General features: G+C 40.2%; 1 protein-coding gene and 1 non-coding gene across 11 annotated transcripts in view; both read left to right on the plus strand.

The window, feature by feature from the left end:
- Positions 1–18,228, plus strand: part of PDE4D (phosphodiesterase 4D) — a 1,492,536-nt gene that overhangs the window by 1,302,562 nt on the left and 171,746 nt on the right. The gene's annotated exons all lie outside the window — the stretch shown is intronic.
- Positions 5,069–5,180, plus strand: LOC123390869. The gene has a single exon (XR_006605461.1). It is a non-coding gene; the product is annotated as a U6 spliceosomal RNA (small nuclear RNA).

Below are 18,228 nucleotides of genomic sequence, written 5' to 3' on the forward strand. Positions count from 1 at the left end.
ACGCCCGGTAATAGAAATGGGTGCTTATTCTTCCTTCTTTCTGCTATGTCCGATATTTGCATGCTGCACACTGAGCTGTCCACGTGGAGAACCTCATTTCTGTGTGCCCTCCTGGCTTTGCTCTTTCCCTCTCTGTTTCTGAGATGTGAAAGACTGTGTAGGCTCTGAGGACCCAGTCAGGCATAAAATACGTCCACTGAGCTTTAGAATCACCCTCCTAGAGGTTCTCAGAACTGAAAAAGATAAAATGTGCACTGTTGATTGATGAAGAGCATTCAGTTAAAAGAAAACAGAGGGCTTATAAATGAGTCAGTAGCTAAACAAGGGAGGAAGAAATGAGTCAGGATGAGAGGTCTTTTCTCTAGAGAACCAGGAATCTGTCTACGTTGTTATTTAGCTCAGACTAGAAAGGGTCTGGGGACCCAGTGCATGAACTTCGGGAAGACTTTGCAGCACGAGAAAGTAGAAGACAGAGCAGTAAAAGAAGAAATGTTGCCCACGTCAGTAGGGAAGGGAACAAAAAAAGGCCCTGGAACTGAGAGTTGGAAGGTGAGGGGCAGACGTGGGATTCTGAGATGCCTCATGTCCGTGACTATGTGCCTAGGCTCTTTAACTAGAATTGTTCACCTAGAAATAGACCTAGGTTTTCTCTTCCAGCCGGTTTTTATTTTGGAAAAAATTCCAAACTCTTGTAAGTTTTGTTTGCTCATTTGATATACAAGTCAGAACCTGGAGGAGAGAAAGCGGGAGGTTGGGGTTTCATGGCTGGCTCTCCTGCTCACTCACTTTGTGATCTTAGACAACTTACTCTATACTCTGAGTCTTTTCTGTTAAAGTGTGGTGAATAACTATAATAATACCTTTCTGATTTTAAGGATTACAAAAGGTAATGTGTAGAAAATTTGGCACAGTGTCTGGCAATAATGAATGTTAGCTTCTACTGAAAAGGTAGGCAGAAAACGCCTTACGTATTGAAAAGCACTATGACTATCCATAGACACTATTACCCTATTCACGTTGATCCTCAAAGTAGTTATCTTTGTAAGCTGTACCATTTTTAGCCCAACTGCCCCTGCTGAGAGCATTTGGAAATGGTTTTAGAAAGGCACGTGGGTGGCTCAGTTGATTAAGCATCTGTATTCGGCTTGGGTCCTGATTCCAGTGTCCTGGGAAGGAGTCTCGCTTCCGGGCTCCCCGCTCAGCAGGGAGCCTGCTTCTCCCTCTCCCTCTGTCTGCTGCTCCCTCTGTTTGTGTTTCTCTCTTTCTCGCAAATAAATTGATAAAATCTTTAAAAATAGAGAGAGAAAAAGTGGTTTTACATATAATTCATTTCATAGACTGCATTAGGAAAAGGCCACCTGATTGGTTTACTGTCATGCTTCACTTTTGATCAGAAATATTATTTCAAACATGACTACCAACCCTAGTCAGTAAATAGCATGTCAGAATATCCTGGACCAGGATAATTCTAGAAATGAATCCATTCCAAGGGATAAGACATTTTTGAGGCATTTGAAAGAAATACGGCATGGACTCCAAAGGGAGACATTCCCAAGACAGTGTCCTTGAACTGTAGAGTGATGGCAACATACAGAATAAGCATATAGATAGGTTTTTCCAGGGGATACTTTGAAAGAGTTAGTTTCATCTGAAATCTTGTCCTTTTGTGACGGGAAAGCAATGATCTTTAGAAGTGTTCTTGCCTCTTCAGTCATACCTTGCAGTCTGTCTTTCTAAAGATCTTCCCAAGCCTGCTCCATTCACTGGAAACTGCTCAAAGTCCTGGAGACAAAGGAGAGGCTGGCGTGTCCCAGCCCACTGGCTTAGAGAGGGAACCAAGCCCTCATCATTTCAACAGAAAGGGCAGCAGAGAAAATCACCATGACATTTTGGCACACAGTATTTCTGAGTCTATCACATTATCACTGGGAACTTAACCATGCTTCAGTATCCTCCTTTTTGAGGATTCATACAATTCTCTCCTAGGCTGGCTTCTCCCTCCCCTCAGGTGATGGTGGATCAGCAGTGATCCTTTGGTTGCAGGGTAAAAACCAACTCTGCTAACTTACATAAAATAAAGACTAATAAAATGAAATTCAGTCTACTTAAGTAAAATAAAATATTGGAATAATTTCCAATTCCTGGATATTAGTGGGCAGGATGGTGGATCAGGGTTAAAGGAAACAATTCATCTTGAGAGTGCTAGAGAGGCACAAATAGAGGGAAATTCTCATGGCAGGAGCAACGCAGTGAGCCTCCTGCAACTGTTTTTAGTTTCTTTGTTCATCTGTGGCATGTAAAATGCCAGGAGAGGGTCTCATTGGTCGAGTTTGGGCCTCTGGTCTTGGCTACAGGAGAACAAGGCATCTGGCTGTTCTTCTAGACTATGTATTATACTGTAGTACTAAGAGCATAAATTATGTGGCCAGATTATGTGGATTTATATCTCAGCTATGCTGCTTAAAGATGTTTCTCCTCAAACACTTCATTTAACCCTTCAGAGCCTCAAGTGCCTCGTTTTTGAAGTGGGCATAGTAATAGTAATTATCTCATAAGGAGCTCATGAAATTTGAGATGATATTTATAAAAACCCCAGCACAATGCATTGCACATAGGAAGCACTTGGTCATTATGGGCTATGCTGCTATTAAAATTATCAGTGGAGACACCAAATAATTTTTTGAAGTGAAGTAAGGTACCATTAAAAAGGGGAAATGAATATTGGTATTTCAAAAATTATTATTGATTATAGATAAGAAAGTTGGCCCAACACACTTTACTTTGCTATATTTCTCAGCAAGCTGCTCTTTATGATATTAAGTTTCTAGAAATGTGTTCTTTAACGTATCCCTGAGAAAAGTGATTTGACTGCCTGATCATTTGATTGACACACATTGATTGATACTTCCTTTGTGCTTAGTTCTGCATAGGGTCACATAATCTGTGGCTCCTGTTTTGCTTACCAGGAATGAAAGTGAGGAATAATTTGCATTGCTATAATCTTTAATAGTAATCTGAATGGACTGTGGTCTAATAAGTCAGCACCTAGTTAAGTTTACTTTAAGGGATACAGAATAATAGAGAGGGTTTATTATTAAGCCTTTCAACTTTCTAAGAAGAACATGTAAGTAGAGCCCCAGTACATGGATGAATTGGGTTTCCGAGTTTATTTGAAGGTCATTGTTTGAACTTTAATTATGGATAATCACACAGTGACATTCATCAGAGTCCCTCTTAGAAATGGCCTATACCCCATCCCAGGAAAGTAAAGGTTTCCAAGGAGAAAAAAAAAAATCTGGAGAACTTGAATTATACTAGAAAAGGCATTTCAGTCCATCAGAGGCATGAAATGTACTTAAATCTCTGAAGACAAATGGAAGCTCACTGTAGAGCACTACACAGAGCACTCATCGGGAATGTCAGTGTTATGGTGAGGAGGAGAGCACAGCACCAGGCCATGGGGAGCTACACTGAGGACCACACATTGTGACAGAACCAGTCAGATAGAACCTCACTGCCCTCACAGGTACTTCCTACACAGCCACTAAGGCATGAATCTCTTGACTGGATGCTTCCATGTGACCCCCAAACTCTGACAGCGCTTCTGAAGCCAACCCACTCTGGCCTCTGTGTCTAAACCTGCCATCTTCTGTCCTAAGCCCTGACTCCAGACCTGACTAACTTTGGCCCAAAACCCAACCTCACCATGCCATATACTCAACACTAGGAAGGCATTTTGACTGGATACTGAAAGTAGAAGACCTTTAGGGTTACTTTTTTTTGAAAGGTATGTATCTTTTTCTGGGGGAAGAGCTTGGCATGGTAGAGCTGGGGCAGGGAAAAGGGCCAGCGTGTGGCTCTGGATTTATTCCGTCAATAGAGAGAAGCCTGCCTATGCCACTTGTTAGCCATTTCAATTTAAGCAACTTACTTGTCATCTGTACAATGTGGATCAATAACCAACCTATCTCAGAGAATTATTGTTAGGATTAAATGAAATGAATAAGCACCAAGCCCAGTATCTGGCACAGAGTGGGACTAAAAAAGAAATTCTAATTCTTGAACAAAACTTTTTTTTCTTGAGTGTACAGTGAGTTTCAGAGGTAAATGAATCATCTTTACAATTAGAAGATTGACATAAAGAAAAAGGAAGTAAATAACCAAATTTCTCTTGAAATTATTTTCCTTTACTAACTTGTCTTCTTTTGTCTGTGTTCATACAAACTAGCTATGCCTGCAAAAATGTTTCCATGGCCAGTTCTTTTCTACATGTTTAAATTCCTAATTGTGCACACAATCTTAGTCACTATATTTTCATGTGCAAGCAATTAAGACTCATTTAACAGCCCTCCCTCTGGAAGGTTTTGTTCTCCATCTGCCATAAATCAGATGCCTTAGGAACATGTTTGATTTTGAAACAATGTGAAAGTACTGTTCATTTTCTTCAAATTTCATTTATGTACCATTTTTTAAAGTGATGTAAATGGACAGCCACAAAAAAGCTTAGCAGCTGGTCAAAACAAGACATCAAAGAAACCATTGAAATGGGGCAAAAAATAAAAAAAAGAAAAACTAATATGCTGGGACAAAACAAAATAAAAACCATAGTCTGATAAAACATTCCTCAGACACATTTTGCTCATGTTTACTTTACAGCATATTTAAAATATGGGAAAATGGGAAAGTACGGCTCTTCCCAGTCTGGAGCTCACAGGATTGTATGTGAGGAAAAACAGTGAAAGAAGCCAGAAGGAGGAAGACAGAAAAAGATTAGATTTGTGTTCGTGGAGAGACTTAGTACTCAGCTACACATTTAAATAATAATAAGACCCAAACTGATTTGTACCACACTTTTCTTCATTTAAAAACCATTAGTAAGTATTGTTCTCCCTCACCACAGGTGAAGTCCATTTTAGTATGTTCAATGAGCATCTTTGGATTATCCAAAAAAGAAGCTAATGCTTGGTCGAATTAAGAGGGAAAAATAAGTACCCCTGGGGCTAATAATATATTATATATTAATAAAAAATTTAAAAATTTTTTTTAAAGAGGGGAAAATAATTATTAGGTTCTACGCTCATTTCGGCAGTACATATCCTAAAATTGGAATGATACAGAGAAGATTAGCATGGCCCCTGCCTGAGAATGACATGCAAATTTGTAAGCATTCCATATTTTTTTAAAGAAAAAAAGGATTATTAAGTTCTCAACATAAATGCCTATGAACTGGCAATTAAAACTCAACAAAATTTTTTTTAAAAGGGTTTTTTTTTTTCTTAAACGTTTTTGAAATTAAATGTCACAACTTGGAGAAGTCACCCACAGAAAATCGTTTCCTCTGCCTAAACGAACGTCCCATTGTTTGGGACTTGAAATAAATCACCCACATAGCTAATGCAGTAAGTCCCCATTTATATATCAATAGAAAATTTTGCCTACCAGCTTCCTAAGGCTTTATAAGCTGAATTGTTTTGATATCGTTTGATGAAAGGTTCTATAATAGTTCAAAGTATTGTTGTTCATTTGGACAGTCACACCTGCACATTTAAAATGCCTTTGTGCAAAGAGTAGCCCAATCTGCTTTCACATCAAACCTTCAAAGAAGGGTGGATTCGTAAGTGTGACAGATCCTCTTAGGTGTTTCCCTACAAAGAAAAAGTAAAACGAAGAGAACCACTCCCACCCCACCATCTTTGTCTCTTTGAGCCTGAGTGTCAAATGGCACCTCTAAAAAGAGAAGCAGAGAAAACGTTAGTACTTCTCTGCTAGAGATCTAACGTAAGATACGGAAGGTCTTCTGGAAGAAGTGGCACCTAAGAATTATCAAATAGTTGTTAAGTAAACAGAAGGGGGAATTGGAAATGGAGGGAGCCACACTTAAAGGGCAGCTAAGCTCAGAAATCACTGACGTATGATGTCTGCCGCTAAAGGAGTTGGTTTCATTTTAGGGTGTAATTAAGAGTCACATGAATGTTGCGCTAGGCATTTAGGATAGTGGTTCACAGACTTGTAGGTTCATTAGAATCTCCTAGGAATATTTTTAAAATTCCAAAGAATGAAAGAAGAAGATATAAAAGTTTCAGAGACCAGTTAGAGCACAATAGCGATGTCTAAGAATAAGGTCAAATAAAGTCCCTCTCCTAACAAGATAGCTAGATTGCAGAAATATGGAGCAGGAGATTGTTGTAAATGATAAAAGAACAGATGTGTGGGGTTTAGTAACTGGTAGTCATGATTTTGAGTGGATGTAGAATGGCTCTGACAGTGTATGAATTATTATGATCCTTTCTATTATATGTAGCATATATAGGATTATGTATTGGATTAATATAGTTTGATACTTGAATTCCAATTTGGAATTTAAGGCTGGTTTATCTCAGTCCGTGGATTACTTACATTTCATTTAGAAGAAAATGATCTATATGACATATGACAAATATTCTAGGAAACCAAATTCATAATCTTAATCATTTAGAATGAAAATCTTTGAAAGGTATTATGCTCATTCATAACCTCTTAAAGGCACGCACTGAATGTAAGGAAATTATTTTTAGTGGCTCTGGTCATGACTATATACATCTATTCTTCTATGCTTCCTTAACATTCACAGAGGCATTTTAGAGCTAATGATCTATGGACTTTCCCCCCAACATTTAGGAGACCCAAATGTTGCTGCATTTTAACTTCTCATTTCCTGCACTCAATGATTACCTCTTAACGTTCTTAGTGAACCTGGCATCAGTGGCCTCTTCTGATCTGCTGCTTCTTTCACCTTGGCAAACCATAGTCCTAGCCATTGCACTGAGTCTGAATGAGAACAAATGAACTCAAAATAAAAGCGGGGTTGGGACCAGTCCATCTCTAAGGTAGAGCTTTAGAATATTTAATGCATATAACAAATAAGGGTTTTTTTTGTTTGTTTGTTTCTTCAATTTTACTATAGTTTAAACACAGTGTTATATTAGTTTCACATTAGTTGACTCACATAGTGATTCAGCTTCTCTGTATGTTATGCTACGCTCACCACGAGTGTAGCTCCCATCCATCCACCATACAACGCTATTACAATACCGTTGACTATATTCCCTATACTGTGCCTTTCATCCCTGTGACTTGTTCATTCCATAACTGGAAGCCTGTGCCTCCCACTCTTCACACATTTCACCCATCCCCTCAACCCTGTTCCCTCTGGTAGCCATCAGAATCAGCCACCTGATTCTGCTTTTTAACAAATAAGCTTTTAAATGCATTTGTTGACTGTTCTGGGGCTCTTTGCGCCTGGTACTGAACTGTAGCAGTACGTAGACAATTAATTTCTGGGTAAATAGATTATTATTAAACTATAAGAGCTAATAAAATTAATATTGACTTATCATCAAGCAATCAACAAAAACATGTTTAATTCTGTACTCTGGGTTTCAGGGAAATGGGAATGAATAAGATGCAGTCCTACTTCCAAGAAATTAGCAAGATATAATTGTTCATATGAAAAAGACACCAAGAATTTTAGATACTCTCGAGGATTGTGTCACAGACAACAAGTGTATTAAGAATTCAGGAAGCAAAGATCACATTCAGATAAGCAATAATACACCTTGAGTGCTTTTCAAATGTTAGAATAGTTAAATGTCCCTCCTGGCCAGACTTTTGTAATGGGTGTGTTAATGAATGATCACTACCTAGTGGCAGAGTTAGGATTGCTTCCAGCACCTCAGTGAATTAGCCCTTTACAGAAACATTTGCTATTACAAAAGAAAGATAATCACTTGTGATTTATTTATTTTTTGAGAGTGAAAGAACGCAGGTGGTAGGGAGGAGAGAGAGAGAATCTCTAGGAGATGCCGCACTGAACACAGAGCCCAATGCAAGACTCAATCCTACAACCCCAAGATCATGACCTGCACCAAAATCAAGAGGTGGATGCATAACCAACTGAGCCACCCAGGTGCTCCTCACTTGTGATTTATTAACTTTCCTTCATCCTACATGGGGCCCTGAACTTGTGAAAGTTATAGAAAGAGCAATAACCCTGGGGTCTGGGGACCAGAGCTATAATCACTCCTCTGTCACTCTATCTCCCTGTTGAACCTTGAGTCAGTAATTTAAGCTGGTTTTCCATCTATATAGTATATGTGCTGCCAAAGCGAGCACTGGTTTTCCATCTATAAAATGAGGATATTAGATTAGATGATATTTAAATATCCAACCAGCTGTTTTCTTTTTTCTTTTTTAAAAATGCATACTTCTGATGAATTACCTTTCTATAATTATATTTTCTATATAATTATATTTCCCTAAGAAGCGAATAAAAGATACACTAACTCAGTGTCTGAATTCCACTTTTCCCAATGTAGATCCTGTAGAGAATATCCAGGATACCCACCATTTACTATTTTGAATTTTCAACAAAGAGTTAAAAGAAAATTCTGGCTTCCCTGGCTAGTCATCCTCTCCAGTTGGCAGAAGTCTTCGTGTGGACTTGATGGTTGCCTAGAGCAACAAAATATTAGGGACAGAAACATGTTCAGGGACTTGATTGTATAAGTGACTCAGAGCTGAGAGTCAGCTTGAATGGCGCCCATACTTAGCTAGAGTGGGTATTTGTCTATGCCTGTCTGTGCCACTCTGCTGACTGGGAGGTGCCTGTTATTTTGCTTACAAAATACAGAAGCCAACCTCAAAACCTGCAGAGAGGGGTTAACTGGTCAGAAGGCAATCTTCATTCAGCACGTCTTACACATGAGAGATCGTTAGGACTGGTAAATATAAACAAGATGAAGAGGCTGATTGTGGGCTTTGAAGAGCACATACCAAGAACATTATGAGAACTCAATAAAAACTCAATATAAGAGCTACTCTTCAAAGCCAATTATCCCTTTTGAGTTAGGACAACCCACTGGAAGAGCTGTTCACAAAAATCAATACCCTTGTCCTTCTCTTTGTTGAAGCCAGACATCTCTAAATATGCTATGAGTTAAAATGTGAAGTTTAAAAAAAAAAAAAAGTTTTTTCTATTCCTAAATTCCTTAAATCCTCAGGTCATCCCTCCCTGTGCCATGAGTCTGGCTCTGTAATACCAATTAGTCCAGCTTGTTAAGGAAGTTATTAGCACCCAGGAGTCATGTCTGTAGGTTCTAGTCAGTGTTGCCTGCAGCATCAAGTGGAGAGATAAGTATTAGCCAAGGCTCATTACCTGAAGTCCACCAGGTTTCATCTTACTTCTGTGTTTGTGTTATTTTTATACCCAGTACACATTCTTCCCACTTGCACATGAACAAGATCATTATGATAATAACAGCAATCATATACTTTCACTTTTTATCCTGATGGAGTATTTATTGTGTGTCTTCATGATCAGAAACAGGCCCTCTCAGTTTCGACATTATGGATTGTAATGACTATTCTTTTGGAGTGACTGGAAACATAGTCCTCAACTTACACAGTTTACATAGTAACTCTTATCCGCATAACCATAGCAGCTGTTTGGAAACATGGCTTTGGATCACTTGTTTGCAAATGTCTTTTTCTGTACAATCCTGGATGGAGTGGAACCCATATACGTTACTTGACATGTGAAACACATGTGACCCTGGCAGATGATTCCTCTGACCTTGAAAACTCCAGCTGCTTAGTCACTTTAAAAACAAGCCAATGCAAGTGATTTACTAGGCTTGGGCTTAGACCATTTTATGCCTACCGATGGGAATTCCGACCCTTCAGGGAAGGAAAAAAAAATGTGTAAGACAGTGGAAATGTGTCATGCTGGGTGTTAATGTGGTCATTAATTTTAGTACATTTCTTTACAAAAAGTGCAGAGACGACTGCTTGCCATCACAGGAAAAAAGGCAATAATGTCCCTGAGGCTTCCTTTTATTTTTTAAAAATTTCATGAAGAAATCCAAGTTTTAGCTTTTGTTTTTTCTCCTTTCAAATCAAGAGCAGTCTGTAATCTCCTAGAAAGACCAAAGCTTCTTTGCTTATTGTAAAATTTTCTGCTTGGCGTTAGGTGGTAGAGAGTTCACATTCTCTTTCAAGGCAGCCTTCCAAGTGGTCCCGTCACTGTGTGTGCACATTGATGTAGCTGGACTTTGGTTCAGCTGGAATGAAAGAGACCTGAAAAGTAATGCTTTAATCAAGATAGAAGTTTATTTCTCTTTCCTGTAAAAGAGACATACAAGTGGGCAGTCCAGGGCTGGTGTGGCTGCTCCAATGTCTTTAGGGACCTTGATTTTTCTTTTTTTTCCAATAATTTCTCCGCCATATAGGCTTTGCCTCAGTGATCCAAGATAACATCGAGAGAGCTCTAGCCATCACATCTAATTGCCAGCAGTAGGACAGAGGAAGAGAGGAAGAATAGTACATGCCCTCCCTTTGGGAGAGAATTCCCAGAAACCCCACATAATGCTTCTATTTATATCTTCTTTGGCTCACTTAGACACCTACCACATCTAGGTGCAAAGGACGCTGGGAAATAGAATATGTCGCCTGGCAATCCCCTAATTAGGGGATTTTAGTCTCCTTTCCCCTCCTTCTTGCCTGTCCAGGCTCTCTCTCAAATTCCGTGCCATCCTGATCTCCTTACACCTCCCAGGAAAGACCCAGCACTGTCAGTTTCAGGATCTGCCTGTTCCGTTTCCTTATCTAAACTTGGCGGGAAAAAAATCCCACATGACTTGAAGCTGAAATTCGAATAAAGTCAAGGTTCTCCCCTCTGCTGGACCCTCAGTACCACCTGACACCTTATTTTTGCTCTGTGCCCTCTCTCACTTCCCTTAGTGCTTATTCTGAACTTCCTTCCCTTTGTCAACCTTCCTGACCCTGCAGCTGCTCTGGACCCCCTTGCAGCAAGTGGCTTTACTTGTGCCTAATGAGAAACTCACTGTGAGGATATGAATTTCCCCGGGTCTGTGTCCTCTCATTGACACCCATACCCATCCTTCTCTCCCTTCTGGCCTCAGCAGGTGATGTGACCCTTCCCTTTCCCCCTTCCCTTCGTAAGTCAGTTTCTACATCTTTGCCCTTGGCGCTCTTTTCTCAGTCCTTCCAGGACCTGGCTCTGGCTTTTTCCTTTCTTTTTTTCTCACATTTGTAATCTCTCCTTTGCTTCTGCCTCTTTCCCTATTCACATGTCTTAGTCTTAAAAACAACACAATACGGGGCGTCTGGGTGGCTCAGTGGGTTAAAGCATCTGCCTTCGGCTCAGGTCATGATCCCAGGGTCCTGGGATCGAGCCCCACATCGGGCTCTCTGCTCAAGAGGGAGCCTGCTTCCCGCCTTCTCTCTCTGCCTCCCTCTCTCTCTGTCAAATAAATAAATAAAATCTTAAAAACAACAACAAAAAACCAATAGCAAAGGCCAGTGACAGACCCCCTGTTGATCCCTTAACTTATTCTTTTTTCTCTTCTTGGCCAAGCTGCTCCCCGTCCTCACCTCCCAGGCACCACCCAAGCTGCAGCAGGCAGACTTACTCACAGGCCTCTGCTCCCACTGCCTTTACCATGGTGTCCAACGAGCTCCTTTTTGCCTTCTCTGCCTTGAGCTGAGAGACCTTCCTCTGAAACCCTCTCCTTATTCACTTACTCAGTAAGCCTTTATTCAACACAGATTTACTAGGAACCATTCTCTCCCAAATGATTTTACTCTCTTTTTGCTGCTCCAAATACTCTTTCTCACACTTTCTCTTTTTCATCATCTGTCTTCCTCCCCTCCTCAAACAGAAGTATTCGAATTCTGGCTGATTGCTTTTCTCATTCCGTGCACTTTCTAGATGCTTTCATGTACCTCTGTAGCTTTACTTCCCAAACTCTGGTGACTCCCCAAACTCTGTCTCTGCTCAGGATTCCTCTCTGATTTCAGATTCAGGCAAAAGCCCAGTGCCTGATGACATTCCACTGCTTACATACAGCATTTTGGGGCACCTGGGTGGCTCAGTCTAGTGAAGCATCTTGATTTTGGCTCAGGTCATGGTCTCAGAGTCCTGGGATTGAGCCCTGTCTTGAGCTTGGTGCTCAGTGAGTCGTCTGCCTGAGATTCTCTCCCTCTTCCTCTGCTCCTCTTCTTGCTCGTGCTCTTTCTCTCTCTCAAATAAATAAGTCTTTAAGACAAATAAATAAATAAATACAACATGTTTCAAAACCGAATTTATAGTTCTTTTCAAATCTGTTCTTCCTGTCTCAATTAAAAGCACTTTTAGCCAAACTGGAAACTTGGACATCATACACCTCTCCATCAAATAAATAATTATTATTTTATTTTACTTTCTAAATATTTGTCATTTGGCACCTGGGTGGCTCAGTGGGTTAAACCTCTGCCTTCGGCTCAGGTCATGATCTCCAGGTCCTGGGTTTGAGCCCCACATCTGGCTCTCTGCTCAGCGGGGAGCCTGCTTCCCCCTCCCCCCACCTGCCTCTCTGCCTACTTGTGATCTCTGTCAAATAAATAAATAAAAATCTTAAAAATAAATAAATAAATAAATAAATAGATAAATACTTGTCAAATCTGTGCTCTCCTCTGCACCCCGCTGATCCTTCTCCAGTTCAGGTACTCCTCAGCTATCCCCAGATTACTGTAGTAGTCCCTGAAATAGTATGTTGAAACTGTCAGTTGTATTTAGCATTTTATAAAAAAAAATAGAATAGATATTGCTTAGAGAGAATTAAATAGATAGCAATAGAATATAAAGCAGCATCTATAGTATCAAGAATAAATATCATTTTATGATATTGTTAATACACACATACACACCAACATTCATAGCCATTTTACCATGAAAATGTATATCTTACAATGTATCAAAAATTTTGAGAACCACTTTCTTAAATAGTCTCTCTTTGGTGTACTCACTTTGGCTGTGTCTTCTGCAGTGCAACCAAATTGATATTGTTGAAAAATTAGTCTGAAAATGGCATTGCCCTGCTTAAAACCCTTCTGGACCTCCCATCAGCCACCAGCAGTGGTACATAGGACCCACCTGACTCTTCCAGCAACAAATTTCTTCCACCCATAGATGTCATGTCTCAAAGCTCTCTACATTTGCTTGTTCTCTTCTCTCCATCTAGAACTCACTTTCCTCTCTTAATTGTCTGACTCACTTCACCTCATTCTTTGGGTAAGGTGACACCTGAATCCAAGCACTGTCTTCTTCCCCAGGCAGGGTCAGGACCTTCTCTGTGTTACCATAGCCTGTATACCTATCTCCGGCATAACTCTAATGAAAAATTTTAAAGCTTTATTTATTTATTTGGGGGGCGGGAGGGGCCATGGGAAAGGGAGAGAATCTCAAGCAGACTCTCCACCAAGCATGCGGAGGGCTCCATCTCATGACTGTGAGATCATGACCTGAGCTGAAATCAAGATTCAGACGTTTAACCAACTGAGCCACCCAGGTGTCCCTCTAGTAAAATTATTCTAAAAATTAGTTTATGTCTCTTTATTCCCAAACAGCCTGCCCCATAATATGTCTGTTCTTTTCTTGTGCCTTCACGGTGCAGGGTATGGTGCTAGAACACCATCATGATCAACTTGTGTGTCCCATAGTCCTGGAGTCAGGAGGTCCTTACACTTCTCTTCTTGGAATGTCTTAAATGGCTACTAAGTAGAATCTGAAGACAAACATAGGGCAGTAGAAGCCAGTGTTGCAAACTGTGTCTCTGACTCAAGAAGGAAAGTAGAATCAAACTTCCTCTTAAGCCCTTTGACAGAAGGGAATAACTTGAAAGAAAGAAAGGTTGGATATGTCCATATTGTCATACCTCTGTGTCAGAATGAGGAAAATGTGAGAAGCAGTGCCAGTACTAACCAATATTTCATGTAAGTCCCATGGTCCTCCAAAAGGGCATGTTTATATGAAGAAGATAAAACTCCTTTCAGTTTATTCTGAATGGCATTTAAGAGTAGCCTTACTCATGGTCAGTGAAGGTAAGCCAGCTGCGGGTCTGTGAGCACACCATTTATCCAGCTCTGTGGAAGTATTAGGGAGGCATGTCTGTGATTGACAAGTACTCAACTCCATGCCAAGTGCACTTTGGAGCATTTGTGTGATGAGTGTATAGAGTTTCTCCCTTCTGATATGGGCTATGGCTTCATTTCTCCTCCCTATTGTAAGAATAGATCTCTGATATCTTTATCATACTTCACCTACAGCTCCACTTTTCTTCTTCCTTTCCTTGAGAGGGTAAGAACAACTCCATAGTACATTCCTTCTATGCTTTGGGTATTGTGTTGTTTTATGGTCTTGTGCTTAGAGCTCCCTCAGTACTCAACACTAGCCCTGGACCATGAGACTAATGAGAAAAGCAAAATGACTTCAAGTAAAAGGAAGTGGTTCATGTTGTGGAGAGAAACTTGGAAAGATACACCACCAAGAACACTAGGTGCTCTATTCTCCTTACAGGCTACAGCTGGGTTCACACATTTCAAAATAACCAGTCAATTTATTCAGTTCTGTCAATAGCTAGTCAATACAGTAAGGAGGAAGGGAAAATAAATGGTTTTTTTGGATGACTGGTTTAACATCATGTAACCTTGATCTTACTCATTTCCAAGGAATAATTTCAACTCTCTCTCTTTAAAAAAAAAAAAAAGTATTTATGTGACAGAGGGAGAGAACACAAGCAGGGAGAGTGGCAGGCAGTGGGAGAGGGAGAAACAGGCTCCCTGCTGAGCAGGGAACCCTGTCCAGGACTTGATTCCAGGACCACAGGATCGTGATCTGAGCCAAAGGCAGATGCTTAAAGGACCGAGGCACCCAGGTGCCCCCGAATAATTTCAACTCTTAAAGAAATACAACCTACTGCAGGTTGGTTTAATACAAAAATACATTTAAATAGGTATTCATATTCACCATGTACCTGTTTTTCCCAAGTGTCATGAAAACAGGTAAAAGTAATAGAGTGGGCAAAGAAAGTTGGAACATAGTATGGAAAAAGAAAGGTTAAAATTATTAGGAGAAATTCACTTCTTTCTTTTTTTGTTCTTCTGTCCAAATCTCTCTCCTTCTAGCTTCCTCCATTTTGTTCTTTCCTTCACCTTTCTGTTCCTCTCTCCTTTAACCTCACTCACAGTAGCACCACTTAGCACTTAGCAAAGCTCTGTGCTAAGACAACACACGTGATCATACTGGATTCTCACAACCTTGTGAGGTAGGATTATTACACCATTTACAGAAGAACAAGCTGAAGCTCATAGTCATTGTTTCCCATAGTTATTATTCCGAAGTTATACAGTTGGGATTCCAACCCTGGCAGTTACGGTTCAGATTCTGCACCAATAACACAACCCTCTGTTGCATCGATCTCATTTCATGGCTGTTCACTTTTGTTTCTTCTATATTCTATTTTCATGTCCTCCCCTGCAGTCTCCTGCACTTCTTTCATTATATTCTCTGCCTTGTTTTTTCCTACTCTCTCCTCTGCCTCCTTCCCTTATTTCTCTATGTTCTCCTGTATCTTATCTAATATTGGTTTCCTTACCCTCCATACCCTGTTAATTCCGAGCTCCCAAAACCCATCCCCTTCTCCTCTCATGATACCTCCTTGTTTCTCCTGGCAGAATCTCCCAGCCTGAGACTCTGCCCCTCTGTCATTCTTCACAGCTGCCTTCCCAACATCTATGTGTGAGATAGGAGTGGGGTGTGGTTTGATGCTCAAGACAGAGCAAGCATATATTCAAGAAGAGCTTGGGCCACTCTGCTCTCATATGCAAGGAGTGCCATTCATGATCCTAAAGTGATTATGGAAGGGAATTTCATTGCTGCCAGAGATGTCCCAAGTTAGGTTTCTGTTGAGCTCCAGATGGTCTCTAGAGACTGGAAAAAGAAGATGCATCTTGCTATGATCTCTACCAGGAAGTGAGCACCAAGCAGCCAGCAGAAACCAACTCAAGGACTATGAGATCTAAGATGAGTAGAATTCCTTTGTATAGTTGTAATAAATGTGAGGGGTACACCATGATGTACTTCGGAAAAAAGTTATATCTTGCTTGAGTGACCATATTTTCAAACAGCCAGTAAAAGACAGAAGAGTTTCATTTCCTTGAATCAAGCCTATGAGGTAACTTTTCCTGGAACCACTCTTAAGAGTTCCGAGAAAGAACTCCAGATTCCCAGGCTATTGGCAAAAAGTGGGTGTCTTGACACAGTACTTCACAAAGGTCCCACATTAGCATATAGTAGCTTTCCCATCAGATTGGCTTAGTTATCAGAAATAACTGGATGGCAATAAATGTCATTCTTACAAGGATTAGGGTGTAACAGTTTAGAGGAATCAGTTTGGAGGAATTACAGTTCTAGAGAGTTACAATCTCTTTTGCTGGTAGGACAGTATCTTTCTTGAGACTTTGCTACTTATTTGTTTGTATGCCTATCTGATGTTTCCTTTTTCTGGACCCACTTATTCAGTTCTTCATGTTCTCTGTGTGTTCATTGTCCCCACCTTCATACGGCTTGCCATAGCTTTTCTAACTCTGACTTGACTTCAAATCACCTATAGATGGATTTGTTTCCTACTTTTCCTGACACCAGTTACCTTGTTTGCAATGTCTCATTGGCAGTTGCAGGTAAATAGAAACTACAGATTTGTAAGTAAATTAAACAATTTTTTATTCTACGCACATATGAAATAAGCCGTTGTTACTGTTGAGCCCATGAATTGCTTACTTTGGGGTTAGATCTCCAGAACTGGTATATTTAACATTTTAGACAATATTCTCTGAACAAGTAATTTTTTTTATTAACATATAATGTATTATTTGTTTCAAGGGTACAGGTCTGTCAATCATCAGTCTTCCGCAATTCACAACACTCACCATAGCACATACACTCCCTAGTGTCCATCCCCCAGCCACCCCACCCCTCCCACCTCCTCTCTGCTCTAGCAATACTCAGTTTGTTCCTGAGATTAAGAGACTCTTATGGTTTGTCTTCCTTTCTGGTTTCATCTCATTTCATTTTTTTCTCAAATTCCTCATATCAGTGAGATCATATGATAGTTGTCTTTCTCTGATTTACTTATTGTGCTTAGCATAATACCCTTTAATTCCATCCATGTCATTGTAAATGGCAAGATTTCATTTTTTTGATGGTTGCATAATAGTCCATTGTATATCTATATATACCACATCTTCTTTATCCATTCATCTGACATCTAGGCTCTTTCCATAGTTTGGCTATTGCAGACATTGATGCTATAAACATTCGGGTGCACGTGCCCCTTTGGATCACTACATTTGTATCTTTAGGATAAATACCAGCAGTGCAATTGCTGGGTCGTAGGGTAGCTCTTTTCAACTTTCTGAGGGAACTCCGTGCTGTTTTCCAGAGTGGCTGCACCAGCTTGCATTCCCACCAACAGTGTAGGAGGGTTCCCCTTTCTCTGCATCCTCGCCAACACCTGTCATTTCCTGACTTGTTAATTTTAGCCATTCTGGCTGTGTAAGGTGATATCTCACTGTGGTTTTGATTTGTATTTCCCTGATGTCAAGTGATATGGAGCACTTTTCATGTGCCTGTTGGCCATCTGGATGTCTTCCTTGCAGAAATGTCTGTTTATGTCTTCTTCTTATTTCTTGATTATATTATTTGTTCTTTGGGTGTTGAGTTTGATAAGTTCTTTATAGATTTTGGATACTATCCCTTCATCTGACATGTCATTTGCAAATATCTTCTCTCATCTGTCAGCTGTCTTTTGGTTTTGACTGTTTCCTTTCCTGTGCAAAAGTTTTTTTATCTTGATGAAGTCCCAATAGTTCATTTTTGTCCTTGCTTCCCTTGCCTTTGGTGATGTGTCTAGGAAGAAGCTGCTGCAGCTGAGGTCAAAAAGGTTGCTGCCTGTGTTCTCCTCAAGGATTTTGATGGATTCCTGTCTCACATTCAAGTCCTTTATCCATTTTGAGTCTATTTTTGTATGTGGTATAAGGAAGTGGTCCAGTTTTGTTCTTCTGCATGTGGCTGTCCAATTTTCCCAACACCATTTGTTGAAGAAACTTTTTTCCCATTGGACATTCTTACCTGCTTTGTTGAAGATTAGTTGACCATAGAGTTGAGGATCCATTTCTGGGCTCTCTATTCTAAAAGTTTTTTGAGAGTCTCCAGGTTCCAGACCTAAGCAGGGATCTTGAGATACAAAGATGACTGAAAGCAGCATTATCCCTGTCCTGAGTCCCTCTAATCTGGGAGCCAGGGGAAGGGAGATATATATTAATCAGATAATCATAGTACAGAGTATAAATTTC

Source organism: Mustela putorius, unplaced genomic scaffold (assembly GCF_011764305.1).
Source record: "Mustela putorius furo isolate JIRA1106 unplaced genomic scaffold, ASM1176430v1.1 tig00000145_pilon_pilon_pilon, whole genome shotgun sequence".
Taxonomy (NCBI): domain Eukaryota; kingdom Metazoa; phylum Chordata; class Mammalia; order Carnivora; family Mustelidae; genus Mustela; species Mustela putorius.